General features: G+C 40.6%; 1 pseudogene across 1 annotated transcript; it reads right to left on the bottom strand.

Moving 5' to 3' along the window:
- Positions 1-2,780: 2,780 nt before the first annotated feature.
- Positions 2,781-3,100, bottom strand: LOC105994438 (annotated as a pseudogene). The gene has a single exon (XR_001175502.1). The product of XR_001175502.1 is annotated as a ubiquitin-related modifier 1 pseudogene (transcript).
- Positions 3,101-6,870: the final 3,770 nt, after the last annotated feature.

Here is a 6,870-nt window from a genome sequence, read left to right as displayed (position 1 = left end):
TCTAAACAAGTACTAAAAGTATACTTATGCACAAAAATTACAATGATACAGATTTCTCTACTTGTTCATATATTTTTTCTTGGCTGGAGAACTTTACATTTTCATATGGCAATGTAGGGCAACTTCAGCTTTTGTTTATGGAGAGAAGTCTTAATTTCTCCCTTTATGATGGGCAATTTTGACCTGCTGATTATCTTGTTATCAGTTTGAATATATCATCCCACTACTTTCTGGTCCATCCACTTTCTGGCCCATTTCTACTGAGGCATTCACTGATAAGCTCACAGACTCTTCTTGCTATGCTATGAGCTATTTTTCTCACACTGTTTTCAAGATTATCTCTTTGTGTTTCTAATTTTGACAATTTGTTTAGAATGTCCCTGTGAAGGTCTTTTTTAGTTTTTTTCTCCTAGTTGGATTTTGTTGCCTCTTTATTCCCTCAAATTGTGAAATTTTCAGCCACTATTTTTCAAGTAAGTTCTTCTTTTCCTCTCTATCTCCCTTCTCCTTCTAAAACTCCCAGAATGCCTAAACATCCATTTGATGATGTCCCATAAATCCTGTAGGCTCTCTTCACTTTCCTTCTTTCTTATTTTAATCTTCTGATCTGATAATCTCAAGTTTACTGATCTTTCTTTTGCTTGACTACATCTGGTATTGAATCTTTCTAGTGAGTTTTTAATTCAGTTATTATATATTTTAGCTCTCTTTAAAAACATTTTAATCTCTTTTTAAATATTCTCAGTCTGTCCATATATCCTTATTCTAACTTCATTTATTTGTGTTCTTTTTTTTATCAAACTGAGAATCTTTAAAACAATTGACAATTGTATTAAACTTTCTGTCAGGTAATTTGGACAGCTGCACATCTTTGGGGTCAATTTCTGTAGATGGACTGCTTCTCTGAATGAGCTGTTTCTTTGTGCATAGCTTTATGTTCTTTTATTAAGATTGGGACATTTGAAAAACAACCACTTCTCTCAGTCTTTATGGACTGAGTCAGTGCAAGAGAAAATATTCATTCACCCATTATCTTGGCTCTCGAAGAGGCCATGTGAACTCTCAAACATTTTCTGAACTTACATCTTCTCTGGGATTTTTGAAGATGTTTTAATTCCAAAATGCATGATAGTTTCTGGCTCTCTTAATATTCCCAAGAGGCTTGTTCTTACTTTTGCTTGAGAATGTTCAGATTTCAATTCCTATTGTATTTTTTTCACTCTTACTTGCTGATGCCTATTGGTGGAAATACGGATTCCCTGCTATTGACCTGCTGCAGTTCTTAAGTCTATTTTCAGTATGGCAGCCAATACTTAAACTATGTTTGTGGATGTTGGTCGTAGGTCTTGAACTCTGGGCCTGGGCACTATCCCTGAGCTCTTCAGCTCACAGTGAGCACTCTACCACTTGAACCACAGCACCACTTCCGGTTTTCTGTTGGTTAATTGGAGAGGAGTCTCACGGACTTTCTTGCCCAGGCTGGCTTTGAACCAGGATCCTCAGCTCTCAGCCTCTAGGGTAGCTAGGATTACAGGCTCCCGGCTTGCATTACCACTCTTTAATCCCAGGACTTCGGAGTTTTCTTCCAGATACTGCTGCACCTCACTGAGTAGGGAGAAACGATAGGGAACGTAAAGTATCACAAACTTTATTTTAGTGGTATTTTTTCTTGTCTATGTGTTTACCAGGATTATTACCTTTCCAGTTGGCTCTGGAATCAGCATAAAGGTATTTTCAACTGTAGTACTATTATTTCAACATTTTCATATGAGAATACTAAACTAGGAAGCTATTGAAGCTTCCTAACTACCATCTTGCTGATGTTACTCCTACTGATTTTTTTTAAAACACTCTAGCCTTTTATTTGCCTAAGGCTAGCTGCTGCAGGCACTGAGGCCCCCCAGATCTGCAGAAGAGATAGAGGAAGGAAGGGCAAACCACTTTGCCCTCAGGGAGGGACTATTTTTTCTGACCCTGCTTCCTTTAGGAAGTGGGAAGATAAAATCTACATTTATGCTGTTAAGTCCCTCCCCCAGGCTTCAGAGACTATAAACAGCTGTTGTGGAAGAGGAAATTGAGGTACATCAACCCATGGGCTACTATTGGTCACTCCAAAGTTAGGCTACTTCCTCCTGCTCTGCACCCAGTTGTAGGCAGCCTGGAGAAGGTCTCAGGAGTCTATCTGGCTTGGGAGGCGGGGGTGGGGGGGGAGCAGTCAGGGTCCAGGGCTGGAGGAGAGCAGGAGGAGGGGTGTGGCTGGGAGAGCATCCGCTGAGTGTGGGGAGAGGGTCAACACTGAATAGGGAACCCCAGAGGCAGGGCCCTCTGCTGTCCAGATGAGGAAACGGAGGCAAAGACTTACAATCTTTGAGAAGGGTAGGGCCTTCTATCAGTTATTCTAGTCCATTCATCTTCCCTATGAAGATGGCCCAGGAGCAGGGGTGTCTTGTCCGCAGTCACTCAGCACTTCGATTAAGACATAAAGTGGAAGGCAGCTGAGTCACCTGGGTAGAAGGCCCCCTCTACTCCTAACACACCAGAGGAGTGCCCTCCCCCACCGCAGCTGCCAGAGGACCTCTGGGCTCAGGGTTGCCTGTTCCCCAGCTGCCCAACTGCGTGCCCTGCAGAGAAGAGCTCATTTTAGCACCTGGCCTCTGTTCCCTGCCTAGAGGGAGATCAGGAGATCCAGGGAGTAAAGAAGCAATGAAGGGGGACGGGAAGCCTGGAAGTGGGGCCCAAGGGGATGTGTGGTTTGGTTCTTCCCTCATAAGGGTGCCCAACCTGAGAGGGGCCCTCATCCACCAAGCAGCGGGGAGATGAAGAGGACGCTGTCCTGGTCCTGTAGCTGGTAGTCCAGCTCCCCCAGAAGTTCCCAGTCAGCAGCGTTCATCAGCACCAGAATTCCTGGCTGCATGCTGTCTCCCAGGATGAATAGCTCTGGCTGCTCTTTCAGCAGATTCTTCTTGATCCAGACAAGGAGATACCGGATGTCCCCGGGCTCCTCCCGGCCAGGCAAGGTGACTTGATGCTTCTTTATTCCATCAAACAGGAGCTCAGCACCACCTCCAAACTCACCCTCCACTGACAAGAGCGCCGTCATGATGAGGAAGCCAAGCTAACAGGAAACGCCCTCCACTTCCGGTGTTCCTACTGATATTTAATAACAAAAAGACAATTCAATGAGGTAAATCATAATATTTTTCATTAAGGAGCCTATAATGATTAGATTTACATATTATAAAAAGGCAAATCTTTACCCATATGTTATAGTTTGAATATGAAGTATTACCCCAAAAATTCAAGTGTTGAGGGCTTAGTTACCAGCTGGTAGATCAAACCAATTAAAGGTGATTAGATCACTAGGTATAATCCACTGATGGATTCATAATATAAATACACCATTGGGAGTTAGTAAAAGCTTTCAGAGGTGAGTTCTGGTCGGAGAAAATAGGCCTATGTGCATGTGCTCTTGGGGGCTATAGCTCGTCCTAGATGTGAAATGAGCTTATCCACCATAAAATGAGCTGCTTGGCTCCACTACCCTGTTCTACCAAGATATTGTACTTCACCACAGGCTCGTAGTGATGGGGCAAAGCAACCACACACTGAAAACTCTGAAACTATGAACCAAAATAAAGCTTTATTACCTCGTTTTTGCCAAGTGTTTTCTCACAGCAGAAAACAATGCTGAAAGGAAATGGGGAAGATGGATGGAGAGAGGAATGGTGGGCAAATGCAGTCATAATGATCATATATGAAAACAGAACCAGCTTACTTGAGAGGATGAATGGGATTGGGAGAGGTGAGGGTGAATGATGGAAGAGTAATATTGATCAAGGTTCATTTTACTAATAAACTGATAGTTGTTAAAAATAGTTATAAGTAGTTATACAAAGTTACAAGTAGTTATACAAAGGGTAATATTGATCAAGTTGCATTTTTACTCACAAACTGATAGGTTGTTAAGTAGTTACACAAAGGGGTATATAACTACTTGTATAACTACTTAAAATATAACTACTTGTATAAGTACTTAAAATAATATAAACTTACTAGTACTATATATATATACTAGTACTATATATATACTATATATACTAGTACTATATATATACTAGTACTATATATATACTGTATATATACTAGTGTATATACTTGTACTATACACTAGTACTATACACAAATTTGCAAATTCAGTTTTAGTTAAAATTGTAAAATCTAAAAGTAGTAAACTGTTAGAAGAAATCAAAGTAGATCTTTGTACTTTGGGTTAAAGGTCTCTTTTATATAAACCCATGTGCTTAATCAATGGAAGAAACACAGCAATTTTTTCTGGAAACTGGGCTTATTTTTTATTTTTTTATTTTGTTATTGCTGTTTTAGAGGTGATATACAGTGGGGTTACCCATACATACATCAGATGATAAGTACATTTCTTTCCTTTTGCTTAGTATCAGCTGTTCCTTCATTCTCTCCCTCCCATCTCCACCCATTGTAAAGGTGATGTACAGAGGGGTTACAGTTACATTAGTAAGCTAATGAGTACATTTCTTGTCTAATATTGTTAACCCCCCTCCCTGGTGTTCTCCACTTTCCCTTCCATTTTACTCCCCTCCCCCCAAGTTGTAAAGTTCATTTCTAACTTGGTGTCTTGTGAGTATCACTGTTGCATTGGTTCAACCTTTGTCCTTTGTCTCATCATTTTGTTATTCCCCCTCCCTTCCAAACCAGATAAACATATATACAAGACACAGGGTACTAAAATAAAAAAAAAGCAATGACAGCAGGGAGAAAACAAAGGGAAACAAAGAATGAAAAAAGAAATAACTTCACACAGTAAATTTATTTATTTATTTTGGTCTGTTGTGGGGCTTGAACTCTGGGCCTGGGCACTATCTCTCAGCTCAAGGCTCAAGGCTAGCACTCTACCACTTGAGCCACTGTGCCACTTCTGGCTTTTTCTGCTTATGTGGTGCAGAGGAATTGAACCCAGGGCCTCATGCATACAAGGAAGGTACTACCACTGAGCCACTTTCCCAGCCCCCACACAGTACATTTTTAAATTTTAAAAAACCCTCTTGTTTCCATTTATTGGAGTTCAATTTGCATCATTTTATATGGTCAAATGTACACAGCTATTGAGCTATTGTGATCCTCTGCTAGGACTATCTTAGACACACACTAATTATTAAAAATTATGGAAATCATGGGGCCTATGTTTCCTAGGGTCTGGCTTACTTCACAATATGATTTTTCCAAATCTTTCCATTTCCTGAGAAGCATCTGGGTGGGTTCCATATATTTTTTTTTCTTTTTCTTTTTTATTGTGAGAATACCGTACAGAGGAGTTACGAGTACATTTCTCATCAAGCATTGTTTCCTCTTTGTTGCCCTTCCCATCCCTTCCCATACTTCCTCCATCTCCCCTACCCAACCCTCTCCTCCTCAAAGTTGTAAAGTTTGTTTTTCCACATAACTGACTTGTACATTAGCTATGGTAAATAATTCTTCAATGAACATAAGTGTGCTGGTAGCTTTAGTGTGGTCTTGTTTGTGATCATTTGGATAAATGTTCATGAGTGAGATTGCTGGAACATAGACAAGCCCTATGTTTAGTCTTTTTTTTTGTCAGTCATGGGTCTTGAGCTCTGGGCCTGGGCACTGTCCCTGAGCTCTTTAGCTCAAGGTGAGTGCTCTACCACTTGAGCCACAACACCACTTATTATGTTTAATCTTTTGAGGAACCTCCATACTGCTTTTCAAAGTGGTTAAACCAGTTTACAATCCCACCAACAGTGTAGTAGCTTTCCATTTTGACCATATCCCCATCAGCATCTGTTATTATTTGTTTTCTTGATAATGGCCATTCTAACTGGGGTGAGGTGAAATCTCAATGTAGTTTTGATTTGCATTTCTTTTCTGGCTGGAGATGTTGAACATTTCTTCATATAACTCTTGGCTATTCTTTTTTTTATTTTTTTAGGGTCCGGTCATGGGGCCTGAACTCTGGGCCTGGGCGCTGTCCCTCAGCTCTTCAGCTCAAGGCTAGTGCTCTACCACTTGAGAGCCACAGCGCCACTTCCGGCTTTTTTCTTTTTGCTTATGTGGTGCTGAGAAATCGAACCCAGGGCCTCAGGCATGCAAGGCAAGCGCTCTACCACTGAGCCACCTTCCCAGCCCCTCTTGGCTATTCTTATTTCCTCTCCAGAGAAGTCTTTAATTCTTTAGCCAAGTTATTAATGGGGGTGGTTGTTTCTTTGAAGATTTGTTGTAGGGGGGGGTAATTTTTTGAGCCCTATGTGTATTTTTTTAAATTTTTTATTGTAAAGATACTATACAGAGGGTTACAGTTACATGAGCAAAAGCAAGGTAATGAGTACACTTCCTATTGAGCATTGTTACCCCTCCATTGTTTTCCCCCTGCCAACCCTTCCCTCCCTATCTTCCCTGAGGTTCTTTTTTTTTAAATTGTGATTAAGTGATTACATAATTTCCCAAATTTCACAGTATTGTGGAATAATGATGCTCATTTAAAGTCACAAGTTCATTCTAACTTTCCTGGAGCAAATTGTCTATCACAGTCTATAACATATAACGGTGTACACATGGACACCATACATGTGATCAGCAGCATGGGAATATTTAGTAGTGGTTTGACCAGATGAGTGGGAGTTCTTTGTTTCTTAAGTCCTGTTAATTTTGTCGTATCACCTAACATTTTGGATTTAGCATCCACTTACCAGGGAGACCATGTACCATTTGTCTCTTTGCTCTTGGCTTACCTTGCTCAACATGATTCCTTCTAGCTCCATCCATTTCCCTGCAAATGCCATTATTTTGTCATTTCTAATGGCTGCATAATATTCCATT

This window comes from Dipodomys ordii, unplaced genomic scaffold, assembly GCF_000151885.1.
Source record: "Dipodomys ordii isolate 6190 unplaced genomic scaffold, Dord_2.0 Scaffold106, whole genome shotgun sequence".
Lineage (NCBI taxonomy): Eukaryota > Metazoa > Chordata > Mammalia > Rodentia > Heteromyidae > Dipodomys > Dipodomys ordii.
Note: the sequence above shows the minus strand (reverse complement) of the source record. Positions and strands in the feature narration are given on the sequence as shown.